Below are 27,396 nucleotides of genomic sequence, written 5' to 3' on the forward strand. Positions count from 1 at the left end.
AAAAAAATAGAGAAGCAGAGAGCAACACTGACATTAAGTGAGGGGCTGTTGAGCAAGAAAATCTCATGTGCATTAGCAGTCAAGGCATTTAGTGTGAGGAAGCCATTCATTATTCGCTACCTAGTGAATGTGGATATTTAAAATGGGTTTTCAAGAGAGAATGGATACAATGGCGATACGCATGTGTTTATGGGGATAAGCTCCAAGGACACTTCTCGTGAAAAGAAGCGAAAGGAATTATATTGCGTCTTTTTTATATGTGTATAAATGACCGTAGCATGTTAACCTCAAAGTGGCTTTTTGCAGGAATCAAAATGTTGGTCCATCGAAGGCAGTAGCTTTCCCTGAGAGTTAATCACTGGTGGTGAGGTGTGCTGCAGGTGTCACAGAGGAGTCCAAGGTGGAGGTGGGACTGCACAAAGGCTCAGCTCTGAGCCCCTTCTTGTCTGCCATGGCGATGGACAGGTTGACAGATGAGGTTAGACAAGAAGCCCCTTGGACGATGATGTTTGCAGATGACATTGTGATCTGTGGTGAGAGCAGGGAGCAAGTGGAAGGTAAGCTAGAGAGGTGGAGGTTTGCCCAAGAAAGGAGAGGAACGAAGGTTAGCCGCAATAAGACGGAATACATGTGTGTGAATGAGAGGGAGCCAAGTGGACAGGTGAAGTTACAGGATGCAGAGATAAAGAAGGTGGGGGATTTGAAGTACTTCGGCACAACTGTCCAGGGCAATGGAGGGTGTGAGAAAGAGGTGAAGAAGCAGGTGCAGGCAGGATGGAATCATTGGAGAAAAGTGTCAGGTGTGATGTGTGACAAAAGGGTGTCAGCAAGGATGAAAGGGAAGGTGTGCACAACTGTGGTCAAGCCAGCAATGTTGTATGGTTTGGAAACTGTGGCGCTGAGGAAAAGACAGGAGGCAGAGCTGGAGGTAGCAGAGATGAAGATGCTGAGGTTCTCTCTGGGAGTGAGCAAGATGGATAGGATCAGGAAGCAGTAGATCAGAGGGACAGCACATGTCAGGTGTTCAGGAGACAAAGTCAGAGAAGCTAGATGGAGATGGTTTGTACAGAGGAGAGAGAGCCAGTACATTGGTAGGAAGATGTTGAGGTTGGAACGTCCAGGCAGAAGGTGGGGAGGAAGGCCAAAGAGGAGATTTATGGAGGTGGTGACGGAGGACATGAGGTTTGTAGGTTTGAGAGAAGAGGAAGCAGAGTACAGGGTGAGATGGAGGAAGATGATCCGCTGTGGCCACCCCTGAAGGGAAAAGCTGAAAGGAAAAGAAGAAGATGAATCGAGGTTCCAGAGTCACTGTTTTACTCAGTTGCTTCACAAGCTGGTTTGCCAGACATGAACAGTCTCAGTCAGATGTAGGAGCTGAGTGCAGCCATGGAGGAAACAGCTTAACCTTTAGGTGTCATCGTCACAAACATCACAGCATTTAAACAAGCCAAACTGCAAATATGGAGCCTGATGCATTTTTTACCTCACACCAGTAGACGGCGGACAACAATAACCTCTATCTGAGGAACATCTGTGGGTGTATTTAGTAAATCCAGTTTGAAAACCACCCCCAAGTCCAGGTCGACACAGTGAAGTAGGAATGAGAGAAAAAAAAAGCAGCTGACAGTAGAAGGCGTGTGGAGGCAGCACTGGTGTTCACAATCCCACTGTAAACAACCGTGATGATGCTCATCCATCATCATCATTATTATTATTATTATTAGCTTCAGCAATGAGAAAGGATGTCACCAGTGGATCAGATAAACATCTGCAAAATATATTTTACCATCATGGCTGCTGCCAGTCAACATCATAATATATCGGTCCATGAATTTACTTACATCCCAAAGTTTGGGTCACATTGAAGATTCTTGTCTTTCACAGTTTGCTTTTGTCTCCTACACATTTTCAGACGGGAGCCTTTTGAGATGGTGACATAATATATTCAATGAACTCCCCCCAGGAGATCATTTTGTTCAGAAAAGAAACCGTGTTTCAGTGAGATTGAATCGGAACACACCCTATACTTTGGCATGCAAGGACAAGCATAGTGAAATCAGGCAATACTTCATTGAAAGTGCTGAGTAAATGACAGTGAAGTCCCTGCCACTTCATCACTGGATCACCAGATCAGCTTGAGTTAGTCAAATCATCTTACTGACACTGCTACTGCTACTGACACTTGAAGTTTTGGGCGGATGTTCTCATACAGTAACTTTCGACGACACTGTAAACCACTCACTATAGCACGGTATTTATACAGCAAATGGAAAAAGTCAATTAAAATAACTCATATCTAATTAAATGTTTCACAACTACAGAGCAGCGCAGTCCAAACAAGCCTGTGGTCATAAGAGCAGAAAATGTGGGTGACTGTCTCTAAACGCCGGAGCTTCCATTGTGCAGATAAAGAAGTGGTTCATCCAAGCAGCAAACGCGGAGCGCGGTCCCTGCAGCCTGGTGGACAATGAGATCAGCCGTCCGTGCGCCTGTTGTGACGGGCGAGTCATGCTCTGTGACTTGTCAGTTCTGTTGTTGCCGTTTGAAGGGCAATATGATGGATTCCCAATTCCTGCGCCTCCACATACGAAAAAATCACATCACTCATGCCAAGACCGTTACCACGGCAACCCATGCAGATAGGGTGCCGGTGATTGGGCGCACAAATGTTATCATGTGGCGGAAATACTCCCTTTAGATCTGCCTGATCTGTGGCTGTCCACGCTGAAGAGGTTCAGGCTCAACCTCAAACACGTTTCGTGTTCCTTCATTGACTGAGCATCTCTACTGAGGCGTTCGCTGGGAGCTGACAGATTCAACTGTGTCAAAACACTCTGCCGGACTCTTTTCACTGACACCTCTGGTTTAATATGCAATTCACATGTACGTTTATCTGCGCAATGTCAAATTGTTTAGTGTAAATTTTAATCACAGGGTTGCTGGATTTAGAGATGAGTCACAATTAAATATCATTTTCCATGTACAAATGAATGAACGGGGATATATTTATGGGCTTCATCTGCTTATTATAGGGGCCTTGATATGTATTTTATTCTCTTATTAATGTAATGTAATCTCACATTCAAATAGAGTAGCTTGGCATGAAAATGCCATTTTATTTCTTTTGCAGTGATAAAGTTATGTTAATGTTGAGTCTCTATCACTCCTAAATGAATGGGTCGGTCTACAAGAACTACAAAAATGGCCTCTTCAGCAACTCACAGCAAATATTTTCAAACAAAATTCTATCAATCGTCGAAACATTGTCTATTTGTGATGTTTCAGTCAGTACTGGCTGCACTGGAAATTCATCTGTACGTGTTGGTCCAGACTCGGAGATACAGATATCGATGCAGACGTATACGTAAAACACAGTTTTGCCCAAGCAGTTTCATGCTATCAGTTCATTAAATTAGTGTTCACAGAGTTGGATGCTGAACTTCTAGCTATGCTAATGGTTTACTCAGACTTTCATAGTCAGCCCCAGGACAAATCCATGATAACTCTGAGTTATAGCCTCAGTTTTGATGAGATCTGTCGACTAAACGAGTCAGCAAAAGCGATTTTGTGTGTGTGTGAGAGCGTCAAATTTGTTATTTTTAAAAGTGAATTTCTTTGAAATTCATGAACATCTTTCTTTAACACCTCCATATATGTTAAGGTGATGTTTACTCTTGCTAAGTCTGTACCTAACTCTAATATGGACGATCATAATAGGGCCCCTTTAAACACATTTAACAGTTCATTTTTCAAAACATGTATCCACATTAATGTGATTCCGTTACTCCAATTTGAATTGGTGACATTGTCTTAGATGGGTTTTTTTCATCTAATAAAGGCAAATGGTGCATTAATTGTATTTATTTCTTTCAAAAAAAATCACACTTCTGACAACCTGCCCACCATCATTTTGCTGCCACTAACAGTGAAGTCCATCACCCACACATCCTTTTTAGAACCCTCCAACACACTCCATGCTCTTCACTCTTATTCATTTATTGCTTCCTTCTATCCATTATCCACATTGCTTCCCTGTCTGCCCTCCAATCTAAATGAAGAGGTCCGGAACTCTTACTTGAGATGACGCCTCACCTGCCTCGGAGCCACAACACACAGCGTCATGAGAGATCACAGGGCAGCAAATGTGAGTCTTTTAAATGCATCCGTGAGTCATACTCTGGTCATAAGTAATGGCTTCACTCGTGCCATTTAGATGTAGAAAAAAATACAGTTGTCTATGTAGTCTTTCTAAAATAAAATAAAAAAGCTACACCAAGAACGTGTGTATCTTTCTTCGTGTAGCATTTTATCTTAATGCCGAAACTATTGCAGCCTCTTCAGTCAAGTTTCCATTGCGGGTGATGAAGAATAAGGAGTGGTCAACCTTTAAATGTTTTGGTTGTCTGGGCAGGAGTCGGACTCAAGAAACTTACTCAAAATAGAGGACCAAGTTCGCCCTCGTGCTAGTATTGAACCTGCAGAAGAGTTTGGACGCAGAGTGAAGAATCTGCATGGTTGGTTTGGATCCTCAAAAGAAACAAATAAAAATGTCAAAACAATTGATGTGGACAATGCCTTGTTTTCTACCGTTTCACTGAAATGGATCATCAGATGGATATATATTCACCATGTACCTTGAAAAGATGGTGGCTGCCACAGAGTGAGATACCTCCACTGCACAGATCTCTCACCTGTCAACATGGTATTTAAATGAAAAGCTGCAATTAAGTGACAAATGGATGACGCTGTGAGTGCCTGTTCTAAAGTGTCCTCTGCTTCCGTAGGAGTGCTGCGTTTAAATACCGCTAGCAGCTATTTACAGAGAAACGAACTGCACACAGAGCAACGGGCCACGGCTGTAAAAGCTGCTCTGAGGTCAGTACATCAGAGGACTGTGCTCAGATTGGGAAGACAGGCAAGCGAAGTGCTGTCAGGACAACATGTGTGAATTCAATTTTGGTGATTAAATTCACCCATTGTGTGGTCAGAGGCTTTTTTTTTTTTTTTTTTTTTTTTTTTTTACTGTGGCAACAACACTGCAGTGCCGTCTTGGCAACTCTTCCATTCTCTGGAGTTTGTTTTGTAAGAGAGGACAAGTGTCATATCTCTGCCAACTTCGAAGAAGTTTCCTAACTTTTCATCCGACTTCAATGTCATCGCCACTTAAGATACAGCAGTAACAACAGTGGCAGCAGAGGTGGCTCCTTCCATACCTTCCCCAATCATTCTGCAGAGAAGACAAACTTCTCTTCTTCATGTTTTTGTTGTCATAACAGATGTCGGTCTGAACCTTCCTTTACAGCGGACTCGCTGCAGAAACATTTCAAGTAACAAAGGAATCTCAGTCTACTTACATCTCAGCTCTTGTACCAGATGCCGATTGTCGTTTCCAACAATGCTGCTTAAATGATCAAAAATCAAGAGCGTGGCGTAAGTTTTGACTTTGATCCACACTTTTGTTTTTGTTTTGTTTTTTTTTTAAACCCATCCCAGGTTTTAACTAGACCCAAGCATGATGTGCTGCTGCTTCAAACCGCTAATTAAAATGGATGGTGCCAAATTGAATACCTTCATTTAGCAAATTGGCAATTATGTAAAAATGTTTGGAAGCATTTTTTTTTTTTAAAGTTCTGATACATGCTTCATATTCATTGATATAAAACAGACTGATGGGGAGAATAAGTAAAGCTTAAACTCCATCTGCTTTAATGAAAGATTAGTTGATTTCATGTTCACGTTTAAGTCAGACTGACGTCTCGCCTCAAGCCTTTTCCGCAAATGTGTGTTGCTAAAGTTGTTGAGCTGAAGAAGCCAGTCACCGACAGCACATATTTTTGGATAACTTGCAGATGATGCTCAAGATGCCTGCAGCACTGACTGCGTGACACAAAGCCTCGTCAAACGTCTATTATTTATCTTTTTTTTTTTTTACTTCTTCTTTTCTTTTTTTGAAGCAGGTGATGCCAATTCCCTTTCAAAAAGGTTACACTTTTTAGAAACACGATTCCCTGCAAGTTATTTCGCAAAATACATGACCATGCACCCATCAATTTTCTCAACCAAGTACTGCTCTCATTTTACTTGAGTCTGTTGTCAATGACCGAGCCTAAATCATATTTGACATGTACATTTTATTCAACCATTTTTTCCCTCCATAATGGCTCAGATTCTTAGCAAATGCTTTCTGTCGTATCTGATTCAAAAATGAGCCTAAATCCATGAATGGCCATTTTCTTCGCACATGTCACTCATTCAAATGGGCAGAAGGCTTCTACTGAAGTGTCACATGACCATTGCCAAATACGATTTATTAGGTTATAAATGAGAGAAAAAGGTTCGCTGTTCGCTGCTGAACCAACTAGGAGGCATATGTGGCGCCCAGTGACCCATATGAATAGGTGGTATGAACGAAGAAAATGGCCATTCAAAGGCTACAGCTGAACTGATGTATGAATACATATATTATTACATTACTTTATTATCCGATCATACAACAAAAAAAGTCTTTCCAACAATTACTGCTTTTTGTAATTGGCTGTTTGACATGGTATTGAAATGATAAGGCACTGGTATCGATATTTGAGCATATAGAAAAATCCAATAACTCATTTTTCCCTCTGCTCTAATTTCATCCTATCGTTCGCTGCATCTTCACGGCTGAGTTAGATTCAGCGAGGTGTCTCAAAGGAACTGCAATTGTCTCCATCTAGACAGAAAACAAGTACCATGCAACAAATCTGTGTCTTGCTTTGCTCCAAGCGTCTTTGCACATTCTTCATGTAATTGACACTCCATATCCACAAATTAGATTGAGTGGCTCCAAGGTTTGGATTGGATTTTCAATAAAGTAAATGACATTCTGTTCATTAGACTTGTAAACGTATTTTTGTATTCACTAATGCTTTTTTTTTTTTTCTTTTCAATTGGAATACCCAGCTCGTGTGAGCTTAATTAGGCAGCACAGTGGAGTCCAGGTTATTGCTGGAGCAAACAGGCCAGATGTCTTTTTGTGTGGAGATAAAGTGCTGTGTGACGAAGCAACGTTTCACGGCTGGGTTAGCACAACACCAGCAAGCCGTCCCCACGGAGAAATCCTCAGGTGCAGACTTGTATTCTCCACACTTGGTGTCAAAAGTGGGATGATCAAATATAGCCAGCTCTGGCATCTCTGTTGTTTTGGGTATGTGAGCTTTTAAGCTGATGTGTAGAAGCTGTCATTTTATTACTTGGCCCCACTCTGGAACAGTCTCCCACCAGACGTTAGAGCTGCGCAGACTCTTGAGGACTTTAAAGACGCACCTTTTTGCCCTGGCTTTTAATGCAAACTCAGCACTAAGTCAGGATTTATCGCATGTTTTACTCCTCCTCTCATCAGTATTAAGTATTATACTTGTTTTTTATGTCACTGTAAATTCACAGGTCAGCACCATGCAGAGAGGATGTGCTACATAAATAAACTTGACCTTGTTCTTGTGATGACCATCTGAGTGAATCACAAAGGGACGCCCCCAGTTCCCTCCTACGCTGAAGCATGGAGTACCTGCATTCTGGTCGAATGCAGGGTCACATGGTTGAGTGTGCGCACTGAGTACCATTCAAATGCCCAGGTTTATGAGTTCCACATCTTTCCCACAGAAAACTGTGGTTCAACACTAAACACACTTTATGACGGTACAGACAGACAGAGAGACGTCACCTGAAGCTTATCCAATGTGTCTGGTGGTTATTGAAGTGTAACTTCACACATGATGTCCTTCTGTGTGAGGGATTCAAAAAGAGACGACGGGTGAGTATGCGGGGGTGGTAGCCGAGGAGCGCAGATGGTTTGTGAATTTATCGTGTTTGGATGACGTGTTGGGGTGCAAGTCCTCAGGTGTCACCCAAACACTCGGCAGGTTTTGTCAAAAGGTCACTTTAAATCAATCAATAGTCAGTGTGAACGCTTTTATGGCCAGTGATGAACTAAAAACACCTCCCCGTCCTCAGCCTCACATCACACCATGTGCAAAACTGAATTGCTAGTTATTGCATCTTAATATTTTGTCATCATCGCATCCACCCCCGGAGGTTTGCGCTTTTGCAGTGCTTTTCTCATTATTCATTTACATATTATTCTTACTCTTTTTGTTTGCTTTTTACTCCACATTTGTCATATCTTTTTTTTTTTGTTTGTTTACTTTTGGTGAATATGCTGGAACCGGGGTAATTATGTCAACATTCGTCACTACAATTTTCTAAACATCAATCAATGTTGTTTTTTTTGTTCTTCTGAAATTAAATACTCTTAAATATTATTGTATATATTATATTTAATATATTATAATATATATTATTCCTCTTAAATACTCTTCCCCCCCTGGCTATTGATAGCTATATTGAAATGTTACATGAAATATATATATATATATTATAACATATTTTAAGCATACAATGTCATGGTATCATTACGTTTTCGTATTCTCTCCGTGATATATTTTAGGAACAAAATTTAAATAAAAAAACTGGCTTGACGGCCACTCACATCAATTACCGTGCATTATGTGGCCCCTAGAGAAAATGTATTTGCCCACCCCTGAGCTAGAGCCCTGCCCTCATCTCATCACCATGAGTGGATGAAAGTGAGGCGAGGAAGGAGGAATGAAGGAAGACGAAGAATAGACAGATGGCTGAAATCACTGTTGCACCCCCTTCTTGCTCTTTCTCCGCACTGGTGTAAAAGTGGGTGTTCATCCCCTGAATACAGATGGCATTACATGAGCAATCCTCTAAACGGCTGAGACACTCGAACATGCTGCTGTCTGGAACAGCCAGTGTCTTTCTGCAACTTCTCGATGGCAAACACTTACTTTGCGGCCAACGGCTTGCCTTCCCAGGACGGCACAGAGGATTTTTATGTTACATTTCATTTCACTTAGTTTTCCAGTAAATGTGTTGCATTTGTTACCCTTTTGCTGTGATGTCAGTGAAAAGGGCATGAGCAGTAGCTCATACAGAAAATTGGAATCCTTGAAGCAGCCTTAAGGAACTCTCCAGTGCAATGTGTAATAGGAAAAATGCTTCAGTGCACAATAACTGCAATGAATTTGGTGTGTTTCTCTTATTTTCCCCTTAAATCAATAATCCAGCCAGTTTTGTGCATCAAGGGAAAGGGTGTGAATGAACCAACAAAGCATTGTATTATAGAAATAATTCACTTTCACTAAGACCTACTGTACTTACCTGTAAATATTATTGTATGCATGGTTCTATTACAATGCTATGAGACAGTCCACAAGACATCCGATTCTTTCAATTGAAATGGTCTCTCCCACCCAAATACAGGCTTCACAACAGTGTCCTGGTTACAACAGCTCAGTTTGAAATGTATCTTCAGTGTGCCCAAAGAACGTGTAAAACCAGAGGCAGCAGGTGCAGTTTTATGATTTGTGAACCAAACAGTGCTCTGTATTCTCTAAAAAGGGTTTATTCTGCTGATTCTTGCACAATTGTTGAAACAGTTTGTTCGCTGCAGAAGCCAGAAAGTCAATTGCTTCTTGACGAAACTGCTATTCATTGCAGACGTGAAAATATATGAATGTATTTCAACAGACAACAATCTAGAGGGAAAAAGAACGAAAGAGAAATTCATAAGAGTGATTCAAATGCATTTCACAGTCTGTAGCTACTGTGGTGCTGAGCATCAAGAACCGGTCCAGATTTAGTATTCATCTGACTCCACTGGAGGAGTTTGAGCTGTGGTGGATTTCAATGAATGCTCAAAAGTCTGGCTTGATATATTTTTTTGAAAGATACTGCAACTCCACCCCGTTGTATAACTGGCATATTTGAGTAATCTGGTGTAGAGTATGTACCAGATCATTGGCTCGACCTGTCAGATAAACTTGGGGGTGACTTGTGCCTTGGCAACCGGAACATTCACCGATCGAAAATATAACAGATAACTAATGGAAGATGTGCTATTTGGTAAGGCACAGATATGCATTATGATTTTACTTTCACTCTGTTTTGTTTTGAATGCTGCTCTCTTGCTTTCATCGAGCGTCAAAAACACATTTACTTCTGAAATGATGATAAATAATCCTAAAATTGTGTTGTTATGCCTTGACTTTATTTTTGTTGAATGTTACAGTTCTGACTTCACTGGAAGCCCAGTCGGACAAGCGCAAACGTCTCAATGATATATATGTAATTTCCATACTGACGTTAAAGACTTGATTTAGGAGTTTGACATCACCATCTGAGGTCACCCCAGAGCCGCACTGAGAGCCTGAGCAGACCTGGTAATCTTCGAAGCATGTGCTGAAGCATACCTCCATGGTGTTGCTGTTGACATAAGAAACGTGGCGACAGACTGTGGCACGTGACCGGTGCAGGAACTGGATTGTGCCTTTGAAGTTCAGATTAAAGTGGCAGCCAAACACAATGGAGGTCCCCCACATTTAGCGCTTTCACACTGAAGGAATCCATTCAATTAGTTTAGTAAAGGGTCGGCAGCCTCTATGATCTTCAGCCTCCTTGCTGCATCCCGCCACAAGAACAGCGCTTCAGAGAGTAAAGGACAGCAACCACCACCACACAACCAACACATCATCACTTCTGTGGCATCATTTATTGCCAGTGGGAAAGTTGACTTTTGCATCTAATACTGACTACAAAGGCCTTCAGCATTGCCTGTTGATACATTGATACGACACGTAAAAAAAAAAAAAAAAAAAGACGGCGATTCGTTCTCCATGTCAATAGCTATTTAAAGCCTGTCAAACAGCCATGCGTTTTAGTCACAGTGACTTTACTAAGGACGAGAGCCAGCTTAGGGGTTGTAAATAGCCACTGACGTCCAATATGATTTAGTGAAGAGAGCTTCCGTACATCTCCCAGCCCCTTGCGTTTCCCCCATAGGTCCCTACCCTCCCTTCCGCGATGCTCCCAGGGCTCTAACGCATCACTTAGTCTGTTTATTAGAACCTGTTCTGAGTCACAGACTTCCCTCTGGTTAGAACTAGTGTACATCTGTTTCCTTCTTCTTGGAAGTTAGTCTTTATTTGACTCTGACAACAACATACATCATTTGCTTTATATTCAGATACAGTGCTTTTGAATTCAGCAAGTGCATACCCCAGATTCAGCTAGAAAAAAAAGGCTTTTACGTCCAATATTCAGAAAGTGTACATTTGAACTTTTTGTTTTGCTGGAATCAACACAGGAAAATCACCCAAATAAAAGTTGAAATTCAATTAAATTCTGCCAATTAAATATCTAATCACTCAAGAAATTGATACGACAATGCCACTGATGCAGAGCCTACAAAAGTGACTCCTGATTTGACTCTTTCCTCTCTTATTGTTCCCTTTGGTTTCCTGTCTGCCACCACCCTGTCACCATGAATGCTGTGCTCTCCTGACACTATTTACCTCACATCATGCCTTTTAACAGGTGTTACCAAGCAGTCGGTGAAAAAGAATGAAAGGAAATGAAAACAAATGGGTGGAAACCACAGCAGAATGGGGCGGCCTGCTGTGTTGGTCGTCCATTCCTACTGGGGCAAAGAGTCACAGTAATTAACTAACAACGGGCAGGTTGGAATATGGCATGCAGCATCATATTTTTTTCCCCTATTTTGTGGTGGTCACTTGGACCTATTCTACATCTGTGACTGACTTTGGGGCAGATTTTATAACAGTAGTGCACTTACTAAATCACATACAAACCGTAAAAAGTGATTGGTCCAGAGAGCATATAATGGTTTGCATCAATTTAGTGCTTCAACATTTAAATGAATTTATATTTATTTAAAGGGGTATTGAGAGCAAAGAGCTGGGGAAAAGTGAGCGCACTTTTGCTTGTAGAACTTGCATCTTTATTAAGCATGTTGTGAATTTTAGTGCTATCCATGTTTGAATCTAAAAAACAATCAGGACAATCTGTATTCAAGTATGTTGGGATCTTGTTCAGGAGTGAGGGGAAGATAGAGTGTGAGAGATCAAGACCAATTGGTATGGAGTCCTCAGTAATGAGGATTCTGTAGCAAGGAAAAGCTCGGATTCACATTTAAGATCAAAGGAGAAGCTCAGCCAGACTCTAGAACCACTGGACACACAATATCTCATCGTTGTGTGTATGGATGGATGTTGTGGCAACTTTTCCGTTCAGGAGTAATGACTGCTTTAATACTGTGTGGGGACGATAACCGTGTAAACCACCATTAATTGCTCATGGGGCTATGGAAGCTGTGACCTAATTATATCACCCACACATATTATTATGGGGTGGGATTGTTTTCCCCCCCATTTCTTTCCGTTTGTTCCCTTTTCAGTGGAATTTCCTACTAATTACCCACAGTCTCATTTTGTTGCCCTTGTTGGTGACAGCGACACACAATTATGTACAAACAAACATGTGAACGGAACATACATGCAGATGTCTACGAGTGGATCAAGAGGCTCACTACGAGATCCAGACAGCTGAGGTAACAGGGGGTCGTGGGGGCAATGAAAATAGCTGATAAAAATCAATTCAAATCAATCCACCAAACAAATGGAGGCACACTTTAACAAGTCGAAGTACAGGGTTGCACTTTGCGGTGGATGTGCTGAAACACATGGGCTGCTGTTGGAAGCCAGCCAGGCTTGTCTCCTCGATTTTGGGGCATAAATGCGGCCTCTGCCCAAAGACTGCAGGGCCTTTTTAAACTGGGCTCAGCTTGATTGGTCACATTGCTGCTTTCCGTCCTCGGTCCTGACAACATTTATAGCAGCTGATCATAGAAGCAGAACAAAGCTGTTTCAAGGGAGAAACACGCCAGCTCTTAAGCCCCTGTACACTAAACTGGATGTATAAATATGTTGAATACAATATTCCATCTTTGCGGTGAGCTATCGACTCCATTGCTATGAATGAATTCTGTTGCATTTCTAATACGGCGACAGCTGCTACTTTGTGTGGCATTAGAAGTGGAGGGGAGTGATGGACTTGAAAAGGGGGTCGGGGAAAAAGCATGTTTAGTCTGTAAGCATTCTGCAGACAGCTGCACAGCTATGTTTTTGAACGTATAATTTCTTCATAAATATTACACTGTGCACCATTTGGCTCATGAATATGACATAGATGGAGGCTCAGGCTTTCTCCGTAACCAACAGTCGACACGCGGTCCATCTCCACCTCTGCTGCGTTTTCTCTGGCGCCATCAGTCAGTTATGCGATTTTGAAGAAAATGTTGGTGGATATTCCTCAATTTGTACTTTCCTTTTTTTGTTTTTTTTCCACAGCCAGCGATACTTTGTGGATCACAAGCTGTTTTCCTTGAGTGCTGCTTGTATTTCTCTCTCCGCATCCCTCATCAGCATATCCACACAAACACTATTTACAATGGGCTAACCCTAATTCCCCTGAACACCACCTTTCTCGAGCATTCAGCAAAAATCGGATTGCTGTGTTCTGCTGCTATATAAACAGTGTGCTCGCTGTAGAAATAGCAATGAAACGTGGAGCTGTGCAGCTAATGCACCAGCAGTCTCATCCATTTACCAAGCCTCAAGCCGCATGGCTGTGCTCCAACATGGCCATATGCCCCTTAGCTTAGCTGCGCCACACTATATTAAATGAATCATGATACCTAGTCTACATATCAGCACCACTCAAGAGTGGAAAAAAATGGCTGAGGGGGGTCATGTGCAGTTTAAAATTTGACTCTCCGTGCATTGAGACTCATTTGCTCACAACTTTCACTGTAAAATGCATCCAGCAATTCGTGTTCAAGAAATCCACATGATATTTTTACAACAAAAAAAAAATAGCTCTTTGGTGTAACGCGGGAAGTGCTCACAAGGCATGCCATTGTGGTTTACCAATAATGCATCAATGCACAGCAACATGGGAAAAAGACGCTCGAATGACATTTCAAACACTTTGATTTGAAGTATTGTGAGTGAACATGCTGCAGAGACGACTTTAGGGCTGCACACTAAAGAGCCCATTTTGTCAGCCTTACAAGAATCCCTGCTCGGTTTTGTCGTGCTTGACTCTGAGCCAGTTGCCGTTTTTCGCAAATTATACCAATTGACAGGAGTCATGGAACGGCCATGTTTGCCAAAGCATTAACAAACTGGATATTCATTTCATTCTTCCACTGATGCCATGTCATGAAACATTGTGTCGTCATATTGAGATGTTACATGAAAGTCAGCGAGCGTGTCTCTAAATAGTGTTCAGATATTGTGATCAAAGACATCTGGGCTAATGAACTGGCTGTAGATAAAATGTATATGAATATGTTGGGAATAGGATAACTGAAGGATGTTGGAGAGAGAGAGGACAGACAGGGAGAGGAGGGGTAGAGAACATGAAAGACATAAAGACTCATCATGACAGTCATCACTTTCACTATTATCCCTAATTCTCTGAGGGAATATCTTAGTAAGGCGGCGAAAAATGGTGACTGATAAGCAGACAATGGAACTGAGAGGCAAAGCCCTTCCAAGGGCTCGTACACGAGATTTGAACTTGACACATTGCATTAACCCCAGTTAGCCCATATGACCACTCGGCTTCATATTGCGTTGATGTGGCAACGCTGCAACTGGAGCTTATACAAGACATGGTCTACGCTTGACTTTGTAACCTCATGCAGAAGCGCCTGATTCTTTATTTTTCATAAAGGAGAAGGTGGAGGAGGAGGAGGGAGTGGTGGATAATGAGGAGAAGGAGAAAGAGAAGTAGGAGGAAGCTGAGGAGGCGGAGAGGTGGAGTAGGTGGAGGAGGACTGGTATTACCCACTATGTCTCCAGAGAAAACAGTGTTAGAAGTGGAATGGCTACATGAGTCAAATGTAAATGTATCCAGTGTATTTCATGCGTATAATGGACTGAATCCCTTTGTGAGGAACACAAAGGACCATGACGCACATGTATGAGTAACGAACAATGTTTGCATAGCAAGAGCTTGTTCTTCAGTGTGGAAGTCAGCGCACAGCCAGCGTAGGTTACGCTCTGCTCCTGACCTCTCTGTGAGTAAGCACACATTTTGTGTTTTCTGGGTTAAGATTGGACTGAAATAAAAAAAATATATATATTTCATTATGTACTGTGATCGCTTCCACTCAGAGCCAAGAAAGAGCTGTTGTCTCAGGACAAGTGAAACTTCAAAAACAACATCTGCCAAAATTCTAAATGCAAATGTAGATCTAAGCACTTCAGTTTTTCCGCTACCCACTTCATCTCATCATCTCATAAGACTATGAATCAATTCTACTTAGACACATTAGAGATGTCCTTTCTGTTCAATTTAGAATACAAGATAACACATCCAAAATACATTCATAAAAAGACTATACTCTTTCGAAACTTTTCAAATGTAAAAGTGGACTTTTTTATTGTTTTGTGTGTCAGGCAGAAGTTATGCGTCTGGCATTTCAAAGTGAACTTCTGCTCACCAAGAGTCTGCATTGCACATCAGCAGGAACATTCAAATGAGAGCTCATGCTTTGTAACAAATATACACAATAAAGTTGAGATGGCAACTAAATGGACTGATTTCGATTGTCTCTCCATACGTTATATGCATTTAATAATCTAGTGTTTTGTGCAGTAGTACATTATGTACTTAACCCTGCAGTACAGCCTTGATGCTGTGGCCTTGACTGCATAAATGCACTGGAGGACACTCACATTTCTCAAAAGTACTTAAGCAGATGTTCTAAAGAGGAGGAGAATAAATATTATCTAATGCCCCCATAATCCTGGAAATGAATTTTAATTGCTCTGAAACGGGCTGGATGTAAGTTTACATACATATTAGAATAAATAAAATACAAGTGATTTATCATTTTAAATAAGTATATTACTACTAATGTGTTGCTACTTTCCTCAAAAAGCATCACATGGAGCATCACGTTCACCAACTTTTGGAGGTTAAAGTAGGCATGACATATTTTATGAATGTCCTTCCAACAAAAGGAAGACTAATATCAGTAAGTGCTCAAAACGTCCGAAAAGCAATCTAAAGGAAGGACGAGACAGTGGATGAGTCAACAAAATTCTGGACTTGACCTTTCTCTGCATTTGTTTCCTTTGCAGCCTATCGTAATCTTAATTCCGTTAATCAATCTGGCTGCACTTTAGTCTGCAGCAGAATCTCTAAAGGCCTGCTCAACAGATTGTACGCTGTATTGATGTTGTGAATTGCTTTTTACACTTTTACCCGAGCTCTTAATCAATGGGGACTAACTGAAACATTCCAGTCACAAAAGGTCTTTTGGTTTTGCAGACTTATCGAACAGGAAAACAAACAGTTTTAAGTTCAAATGCATCGATGGTCTGATAACTAAGCTTCTTCAGCCAGAGTGTCTAAACAATAACAACACGTGTAAAGGTAAAATACTGATAAACTTTATAATATCACGTCTGCAGAAGTGGAAACTGCAACCAGTTCACCACCATACAAGTAGCATCCGACTTATGACCTGCTTGACTTACGTCCTCCCGAACTTACGAACACGGCCAACAGCAGCACGTACAGAAGTTACGGCAGCACAGTATCCCAGCATCTCACTCTCACACAGCCATCTACCACCACTGTAGTACCTATAACCCTCGCGTCGGCTATTTTGAATGGCATTCAACTTATGTGCAATATGACTTACCACTGGTCGTAAATCGGATGTTACTTGTATTTACACGCAGGGACGTGCACAGATAGACCCCTAGTGGTGCTCGAGCACCAGCCCTAAGTGCCCCTTCTGGAGCGATTCTTTGTTTGTTTGTTTTTTCATTCTTAAATTATTGGGGAAAGAAATTTTCTCTCACATCAATTCAAATGTATTTTTGGTATCTGAAGAGGCGTTTATGTGAGTTCTCATGACACTCATTCCACGGCCTGCTCTGTGGTACTCAAAAACCCACTCCGTGGCCCCTCCTACTCATCCAGATGCATCCAGACCAGAGCAGTCAAAGGGCTCCTCCCACCTGTAACGCCAACCAGATAAACACGGTGTTTGCACAATCCCATTCAGAGTAGTGATATGTGTTATTAGGATATTTTGTTATTACACTAAGTGTTATACAAAACTGTATTAGTTTTGCCTCTAACCTAAAAGCTTTGCGGTGGAACCTCAAAAACATCAACAATACCCTCTGACCACCATGCCACAGTACTAACACAATACTGCAACGCTTTAATGGGTCAGTAAACATCCACATTTTGTCCTAATAATAACAATATTTATAATAATAAAACATTTCCTGACTTGAGCACTTGACCCCCGAAAACGTCTGAGTTAGTGCCTGTTCACACACCTTTAAAGAGTGCTGTAGACGTGAATTAAACACATAAGATGAACTAATGTTCTCCAGTATACTGTGCAGCTCTTATTTGTCATATGCAGCGACATTGGCCAGGCTCCTTTAAAATCATGCTGAGACTGAATTAAACAGCAAGGAACGGGACAATAAACCGGTATCTCATGTAAAGCTTTTCACAAACTGCACACCAAAAAGAAATTTTGCAGTTTTATATAGCTAAGCATTCAACCTTTCCTCTCAAACACAGGCAGCAATCCTCATCCACTTCTTTTGTTGCCAGTAGATTGACTTGAGTCATGATCTGGAATAGATCCTAAACTTTCATCATCAAACAAATCCCCCATTTCATCTCCGCCGTCCATTTCTATATCAAGGGAAAACATTCATCAAGTTCAAGACATTATTCCACGTCTTGGCTACTACCACAGTTATAATACCAAGGCGAGATCTTTTTCTCTGCAAATGGTGTCAGTATGACATGATACATGTTTTATGTTTTTAACTTGTGTGCAGAGATTGAGAGAAAAAGTACAAACATCAGCAAATATTTAACAAACATAGAGACAGTGCACGACGAACAGTAGATGCGCGTGTCATCTGTCAGTTGAGGACTTCACTATAAGTATATATAAACCATTTATTAAACACTGCTCTAGTGCCTCAATGCCTTTATTTAGAAAAAGAACCCAAGCATACTCTACCTTAAACTGGGAACAACTACCAGCTAACTCAACTGAGTTGAAAACAAAATAAAGTTAAGTGAGCTGTTTGGTATTGAATTCTTCATTTTCTCTTGCATTTCAGTGTTTATTTCATTGCCAGTTTTCTGTTTAGATGACGATACCTGATACTGACCAATCTGCCCAGTGTTCGTGAAACACAACCAGTACAGACAGTCTGTTTTTCACCATTCATCCTCCTGTTAAAGAAGTCGAGCTCAGTCTGATGTTTCCGTCACTGTGAGATTAAAATGTCCAATTTTTGTTCCGGTGGTTAAAAAATAGTCAGCAATAACAGAAAACAACATTTCAAGTGATTTTCTTCAGTGCTTTCTTTTATATTTAAACAGTAAATTGACTGTCATCTGGTGTTTGAACTCTACTGCACCAGTTGAACAGAACTCATTTTCAAGACAATAAAATCAAAATAAAAGGTTGAGCACAGAAAAACTCCTCAATTTCAAACATATATTGAATGTAACTGTTGGAACAACACCATATCAAGTACAGATGAATGAGCTACTAAAATACTTACTAAAATACTTTCACTTTACGTTACATTTGAGATTAAATGCGTAAGGGGGTTGTTTCAAACAGAAAAATAAGCTTTTTTTTTTTTTTTAAATCCTCTTCTATAGAAGCGATATCAATGAGGCTGCACAGGTGAAGCCTCTCAGTGGGTAACTTTGGCACTGCTTTGCTACAGCCTTTGTTCTTGAAATGTATTTGTGTGAACTCAAGCAAGGCGATTAGATTTTGGGGAGGAAACAAGATTGAATGTGTTAACATATTCATGATCTCCTCCAGAAGTGTTGCTGGTACTAGTCCAAGCTCTCGTGTGGCAAGAGATGTGAGACCAACAACCACTACAGGCAACCAGAAAGGGAATCTCCAAACCACGGCTTACATCCACTATCTGGATCCAGTTTAAAAAGCATAATGTCTATTATTGTTAGCTGCCGGTAAAAAAGCCCCCCTGCTAACCATACTACAAGCTGCGCTGCAACTTTAATGATTGAATTAATGTTTGTATTTTAATTACCACTTTTTTTTTTTACATCTCTGCATACAATGCAAGCACTGATGAGGAAAATGTCTCATTGGCGAGTATCTGATCTCAACACTGAGCACGTCCGAATACCATTGTTCAAGATTGTGTAACTGGATATATGAATTTGGTATGTTAATGGTTCACCGACGGTTAAAAACTTTGCTCTATGTTGCTTGCCTAAAGGAGTGTTTGGTACATTTTCTCTCAGTAACCACCTAAAACTGACTTGCTGTGGATGATCTCCTGAACTGGCCAATAAAAACTTTCCACAGTAAAACTGCCAGAGAAAAGGGAATGAGGTCATTGATGCATACAGCAAATTTTAGTATATTTTTTCTTCATAGTAATAAAGAGGCTACTTTGCTTCAAACTATGCCATTAAAATGCAAGTTTTCAGAATATTTTCATGCTTGTATTCACATGGGGAAAAACATGATATCTCAAACGGTTGATGATTTTACTGTACGTTGAATGAATACGTGACGGAACAAAATGTTTTTCCACTTAACAAATCCTTGGTTTCCTTCACTTAAAGTTTCAACAACAGTATATTTGTTCGGTTCAATTTCAAGTTACGTTGTATGGTAAATGGGCTGTATTTTTTTATTGCCATTACAAAAACATATTCAGAAGTGATTATAAATCTAAAACAATAAATATTAGCAGTATAAGTGGATTAGCTAAATAATCGACTGTTAGAAACATTTAAGCTCTTAATTGCTTTAAGAGCATTTGTCCTTTGGAGCCTTTCTCAGCAGTGAAATGTTGAAGGATTGAGGAGTTGTTAAGGTCGTTGGGAAGCCTTTCAATAGTCATGGTGGTGGGTGAAAGAAAGCGGGCGGTGGCTGAAAAGGCAGTGCATGTAGTCATTGACAGTGTCAGGATTTGATGGCTGCTTCCTGCTGCAGGCCAGTGCAGACACAGATGGTGAAGTCAAAACACTGACTGTGTCATCCAGTTCGAGCTTGCGTCTTTTATTTGTATAAAGTATCCACTGTGTCACATTAGAGAAGACACACTGAGGGTGAAAGTTGCGCTGTGTGTAGCAGCACATTTGCATATCTTGATGTAAAAATGCAGACGAGTAAATGACACCCAGCAGGATTTGCTGAATAATCCCCTTTCTGGTGCACAAAGGCATCAACTGCCACAGTGAATGTTAAATCTCTTTACCCTGGTGTACGTTGATGCTCTTCACCCTCTAGCAACCCGAACCTTTTAAATTGTCCTGCCTCCTGTATTGTCACAAACACATGTTTTGTGTGGGTGTTGAAAGGTACACGGCGCCATCTATCATTCTAGAGGCAGCTGGATGTCAGGCTAATCTCAAACTGCATCCCACTTGTGCAACAGACACGTCCGTACAGAAGTACAGACAAGTGTGTGCACTTAAGATAATAAATACGGCCCGGGAGGGACAGCGCTGTTTTTCACTTTATCCAGAGAAAACCTCAGCTATAAATTATCAACACGCCTCCAAGCAATCCTCAAATCACAGAAGAATGTAGAGGGCAAAGTGATGAAACAACAAAATAGTTTACTTTAAAACACAGACAGGCCCACAGATCAAAAGAAACACAGTGCTGTTACTACAACTACACTGACCGCTCGCAGGCCAACGCAAGTGTCACTGTCAACTTGTCAGGGTGTTTCAAGTCATTCTTTTATGTTGATTATTTACAGGAATCAAAGTTGACTTGAAACCTTTACACTTCTATTTCCAGCAACACTGAGTCCATCCTGTTAAATAATCTGCATTACGCGGATTCATTTATTCTTCAGTTGCACAGGAGTCACCGGACAAACAAGATACTGTGTCTATTTAACATCGAATTAAAAGTAATGTCATTTTAGTGCAGGACGACTCGGACTGCGTAGTCATGCGTTACATAAAAGCGTTTGCTCGGGGTTTGAAAACATCAACCTACATTGGCCTCTGGACCTGTTTGCCTCATCAGCTCTTAGTCATGAGTAGGAGACTGGGAGCTATAGTCGTGTCAGTCATGTAAATGCTCCCACATCTGCACGTCCTTAGATTGGGATTTAAGTCAATTATGCACGTTTAGGACACACACATCCTTCCCATCAAAGGGAGATTGATATTCATGTCATAATTACACAGTTAGAGCAGATAACAGCTATGAGTAAAACAGTGACGGAAGACACTTAATTTACATTACAAACTGTGACTCAAGCGCCATCACACGAGACAAATAGTCCCAACAGGAGTCATGTCGATATTGATTTAAAGGAGACCTATTGTGCTTTTCCATGTTTCAAAACGCATCTACCGCGTTAGTTATGAGATGCAACATCACCTTAGCACACAGTGATGTTCATCCGTTTCTGAGTAATTTACTTCTAAAAATAGGAAATCTGGTGGCAACACAAAACACCCTGTTTTGTTGATTCCTTTTGCCGACAGATCTCATTTCGTCACCTGCCCTGACACGACGAAAGCACATTCATGTAGGAAGGAACACGGCGAACACTGCAATGGATAAATACTGGACTTTAAACAACTTTTTAACCGAGATGAGGAAGGGGGTTTCTCTTTGTCTAACATCTATTTGCCTTTCCTAAAGACTTCTCTACCGAAGCTCCGAGGATTAAATTTGTTTTCCAAGATGGAAGCAGCAGATGCAGTCGTAAGACATACTGAGATGACACCTACTTTTTCTTTTTTTTTTTCTTTTTTTCATCAGGTAAGCTGCTCTTCATCTGATGCCATTTTTGTAGTCCAAGACACTATTTAATGTTCGATGTAAAATGTGAATGTGGAACAAGTGTATTGAGCAACGTGGTCATTTTGTGGACGTAATCTGAATATTACTTTGAAAATACACATAATTAAACTTTCATTTTGGAGCAACGCTACTTCACAAGTATGTTACAGTCGATTACTGAGATGAGAAAAAAACTACAGGGCCCCGGTAAATCCATGTTAGTTTGTAATCTACTGTTGCCTACAAAGGATTGTGTGGCTCTCAGTGGTGTGTGCTTTAATAATGTCCTGCTAAACTCTGAGCATTTGTGCGGTAGAACTGTCACCATCAAATAGTCCACTTCTACTTGGTGTAAAGATGTTAAAACACTACCTTGTGGCATGAAATGTTGAATGTTAAAAACCCTTCTGACAGTCTCGATGAGGAAATCTATCTCAAGGATCATAGAAAGCTGCAAACTACCAAAAGAAAAAAAAACTGCTGAGCTGTAAAACAACACCAACACTGAAGTGTGAATGTCTCCAACAAACATTCTTCACAGCAATGTGAGTGTTGTCTTCAGGTCCTAATTATCCAAAGTGATGGCCATAAACAACAGAATCTGACACAAATATTAGCAGCCAGTGAGAAAGTCATTGACTCAGTGTCAGATGTCTTTCATTGAGAGAGACAACAAATAATTATGCTCATTTCCCTCAAATCTCGTGATTATTATTCGTTGTGACGAAACAATTAATCTTGTGCAACACAGTGGCAAATAGTGAAAAATGATTTTCAGGCGCAGACAACTAGAAGGGCAGCACATAGGTAAGTGCAGTCACCTCATGATCAGGCGTAATTATTCTTCTATGTGAGAACTGAACACCATGTTCACTGCTCACTGCACCTTGCTTGTTCTCCTAATGTTTGCATGGCCTTTTCTGGACACTCTGCTTTCTTCCCGAATACATACAGAGGGGAATTGGCAGCTCTAAGCGCCCAAGCATCTGGGACATTGTTTTCTCCTGTCTGGAGTTGCTTTTTATTTTAATTGCAGTTTCTAAATAAAGAGATGAAGTATGTGGATTCCTATCCCAAATTGCAAAAAAGTAAAGCTCGCGTTTGAGAGGTATGAGAGGGAGGAAGGAAAGACAGAAGTCAAGGGAGGTATAGAGAAGAGCACAAACATGGTGGGGCAGGTGTGATCTGAAAGCAACAGTTGTAGCAGAGACGACCACCAATGACAATCATTGACATAGTAGAGGGCAACATGAAGTTGATAAGTGTGAGGAAGGAAGGTGGCGAATGCTAACTTGTAGTGCAGTCTGAATGGCGCAAAATGAGCGGGTTTTAATGTCCTTCAATAGTGTCCTGATACTGGTTTCATGTTGTTGTTTATACTGACATTGATCTTCACTATGGTGTTGAATGTCTCTGGAACACAATTTGAGAGCCGCATCTCAAGTTGTGTCGTGGATAATAATCATGATTATCAGCCTTGTATTTATCCAAACTGGCTCGGTGAGAAACGCGAGGATAATAACACACCGTTCACACATTTAGATTGATCGCACCGGGCTGGGGGAGGCTGGCTGTCCGGTGAAAACTGTACTTAAACTCCATGCAGAAAGGTGGACTGACTTCAGCACCCTCCAACTCAATGATGACTCATCATCTCATTTGCATCAGTTGTTGCCCTACTAGCACAACAGCATGCTGTGTTTTACGTATAATTGCAAGGACAGTTACCTCAGCCTGCCTGGGACTTTGAGCGAGTATGAGGTGAAGTATCTCTTGAGACAGTGTCTCTGCTGTGAATGTCAATCATTTTGTTCAATCCACCCATGTCTGGAAAGGCACCTGAGGTGATTTTTGAAATGAAACATATTGAATAACCACCTAGGGAGAGCGAATACATACAATTCTCAGTGGTGGTGTTTGTGCTGCCTTTTCTTCTTGCAACACAAAGTGCACCGTGTAGCGAGTCGGCAGCGAACAATGTCGGAAGCAGCATGTTACGGCGGCATTAATATCACACTCTCGTGTGAGACGGATGAACTCACTCACAATGTTCAGAGACGTGTGTTGCATAAATGCTTTTCTTCAGACACAGCTGATCCTGCACGTGTGGCCCCCTAGTAGGCAGTGAATGCCCAGACCTCAGTCTACTCTCAGGTTATCTGATTTGTGCCACTCTAATGAAAGACAACAGTGATGTGCGATTTGTAATCAGTTTTTTATTTCCCTCCAAAATGAATGACTCATTCCAAAAACTAATCATGTTTAATATGCGCTCCCTAGTGAGTCTTTCTGGTGAGGACGATGATATTAGGAGAGGTGAGGTTATGCTTTCACTTGTGTTGGAAACATCATCCGCACCACCAAAACGGTATCACGGTTAGGATGTCTCCTTTCACCAGCTGGTGAGGAGACCACTGTTTCTCTGCACAAGCCAGCAGAATAAAGCAGGCTGTGTTCTGGTGTCTCTACAATCACAGATTATCACATAAGCTTTTGGACAACTGGCAAGACACAGAGCCAAGTCCATTATTCCACTTGTGCTGGAGGAAGTTGATCTAGATCATGCGTGGTGAAGTTTTTAGGAAAGACCTGTCCGTCCTGTCTGCGTGAAACTTGCTCCCAGTAATTCGAGTGAGCAAAAACATTTCACATTTGACCACACTACACTCTAAATCAGTGTCTCTGTCAGCTCCAGCATTTCAGGACGGGGAAACATTTAAGGACAACCGGTGTTTGGGCTGGAGTGACAAATCTAATCTGAAACACAGCGCTCAGCACCAGCATCTGGAACATTTTCAGCACCACCTGATGCTGACAGCTCCTCTTCATATTTCCTTCGTGAAATGCTTGAAAGCACAGGAGGCTTTGAAAGTGGAAAAATGCACCCTGTATCTCTGGTTAACCGTTTCAGATGCACCAGTGAGTCATATCGGCCGCATTTTTGCCTCGCACTGTACTACCAAGGTTGACAGCTGAGACCAGTTGAGCCAGAAAACGTGAGCTTGAAGGCACAAAAGATTGATTTAACATGTATACAGTTTGCTCTGTATTTCTTGGTTTTGAGGAGCAGAAACCTCCCACATTTCACCCCTCATTCTTGACCCTTAAGTGCTGACCTGCTCTCATGTTCTGAACCAACACGAAACAGAAAGTGCAACTTTTTCTTTACGGACTGCAGGTGTTTAGCAGGTGTTTAGCAGGTAGAACATCGAGGGTTTACGGTTGAAGAGAAATTTGTGTATTGATGACCCCAGTTTCACCATAGTCAGGTATATTTGTGGTTGCAGCATATCAGAATCTCAAGATGGCATGAATGAAATGTCAGTGTACATTAAACAAAACCATTTTCAGGTCATGCCATTGGTGCTTTTGGTATTATGAGGACCATGTATGACTTGCGCACACCTATGAAAGACTATGAAGGCATGAATTATATCGCAGCATGTGAACATGAGCTGGATTAATCTCAGTGAGTCACAACAAAATTGAAACTGGCGTGTAAAGCACAAACCCAGTGTTCATTTACAAAGGTTACAATGCGATAAAATTTGCCAACAAACATCAACCATGAGACACGCGGCAGGGGTTTATAGTTCAATAAATCAGGAGGAAAATGGCGGTAACATTTGACATTTAAAGGATCGGAGGTCTGGATGTGCACCAGCTGGTTGTGATGTTGGTGCCGGTGCCCAAATGTTCATTTGAAATGTCTTTCCATTTTTAACCCGCATCTAATTATGCCGTTAATCATGCAAATGTTACATTGTCCACACGGTCTGAAACACTTCCACTGTGTCAGCGACAACAGCTGTGGATGTGGAACATTCAGGGACAACCAGTGATTTGGGCTGCAGTGACAAGTCTAATCTCCAACGCAGCTCACACCAAACCCCACATCAGTACCTCCATCACTGTGGACCTTTTCAGCACCACCCCATGCTGACAGCTCCTCTCCCACAGTCTTTACATGACCGACTGGAAGCTTTTGAACATTTAAAATGCACCGTGCACCTCTGGTTAACCGCCTGAGAGGGAGTCATGTCAGCCTCATTTCTGCTTGCGGTCTTCTATCAAAGGTGGACTACTGAGGCTTTTGCTAGAGGAAATCTGCACCCGAGAAGACACATTTTGGGTGATGACGCCTGAGCTGACGCTGGAAGAAGAGCGTTCACCTGGACAAGCCACGCGTTGTTTTTTGCGGCAAACGTGTACCCTGCCGATACCTGAACTGAATTTGAATGACCACATGACGTAGGCCCTTTTCTAACAGTAACGTCTTACTGGTGTCTCACTGACTCAACCGAGCTCACTATTTGTTGCACCAGCTCTTCTTCCACCTCTCACACAGCAGATGGAATGCGACATACATTTAGGAACACACTTAAAGCGCCCAACAGAAAGTATTTTCATGGATGAGTCAGATCAGATGGCGATGGAAAAGACGGGAGGTGGACTAAATATCAACGATTCGTTTTCATACTCACGCATTTTCTCGAATGAAGATGGTCGAGTTGAGGAGCAGCAGGCGGAATCAGAAGGGCCCGGTCCGGTTTTGAAGGTTTGCAGTCAGATCGAGGCACAAATCTCCATGAGAAAGCGGACGGAAGAATGCTGCAGTCTGTGCCGATCGCAAGTCAAAATCTAACATTCAAAAAAAAAAAAAAAAGAAAAGAAAAAAAAAGAGTTGCGCTGCGACCACCATTCATCCCCTCTTCCCCTCGTTGGGCTGGATGATATTTTCCAGGATAACAATCCAGCAGAGTTTCTGGTGTCTGTGAGAGAGACTCGTCTACCTACAGCCAAAGTCCAAAATTCTCTATCACACAAAAAGCGGTATAAATCCGTAAACACGTGAATTAGAGGGGTATTTTCCAGGCATACATCCGTCACGGCGAATTATTAAATCTACGGCTGATCGGGTGGCAGCGAGCGCAAAACGAATCTAGCTAGAAATTAAGGATATCTCCGTCCCGAGGCGACCGTTATCTCACATGACAAAACGGCACCGATAGATTCTCATCGCGCGTCTACACGACCACAGCACCTATCGATCAGATCTGTGAGAGCAGGTTGGCTGGGCGCTGTGGTTGGGTGTAAATAAAAGCCGCCACCGGCTCCTAAATGTTCTCCTTGCTGCAGTCCATGACTTGAATAGCGAGCACCCGTGTCTCCACGCGCACATCTGGGGAGTCACGTGTGTGAGCGAGCGGGAGAGAGCGAGCGAGCGTGTGTGTGCGCATGTTCCGTTATCGTCCAGGGACCACTTTAACTTTGACCACTTTGCCTGTCTGTCCATCTGCCCATTTAAATCACCCAGTGGTCGTTAATTATCTGGGATCAATAGCATTAACGCATAAAGCCCCGGTCTTAGGCGCGCGTGTGTGCGCGCGCGCGCTCTTGCCGTTGATGATGAGGTGTGGTTGCCACCTACAGGCGCAGGTCTCTATTTAGTTCCAGGGCAGGACCGGAGCCAAATGAAGCCCCTTGAGAAGCGTGTCCTAAATTAACCCTTGTTTCGGTGGTCAGAAAGTCATTCATTTACCCACAAAATGACTGTTACGATTTGCTTTTTATTTTGTCCACAGAGAGCTATTTATCAGGACGCA

General features: G+C 41.7%; 1 protein-coding gene across 1 annotated transcript in view; it reads right to left on the reverse strand.

Moving 5' to 3' along the window:
• lrrc4cb (leucine rich repeat containing 4C, genome duplicate b) overlaps positions 1-26,966 on the reverse strand; it is a 51,747-nt gene extending 24,781 nt beyond the window's left edge. Inside the window, exon 1 of the mRNA XM_053864798.1 lies at positions 26,275-26,966. The gene's annotated coding sequence lies outside the window, so the exon portion shown is untranslated. The remainder of the gene's footprint in view (positions 1-26,274) is intronic.
• Between the last annotated feature and the right edge of the window lie 430 nt (positions 26,967-27,396).

This window comes from Synchiropus splendidus, chromosome 5, assembly GCF_027744825.2.
Source record: "Synchiropus splendidus isolate RoL2022-P1 chromosome 5, RoL_Sspl_1.0, whole genome shotgun sequence".
In the NCBI taxonomy this organism is placed as follows: domain Eukaryota; kingdom Metazoa; phylum Chordata; class Actinopteri; order Syngnathiformes; family Callionymidae; genus Synchiropus; species Synchiropus splendidus.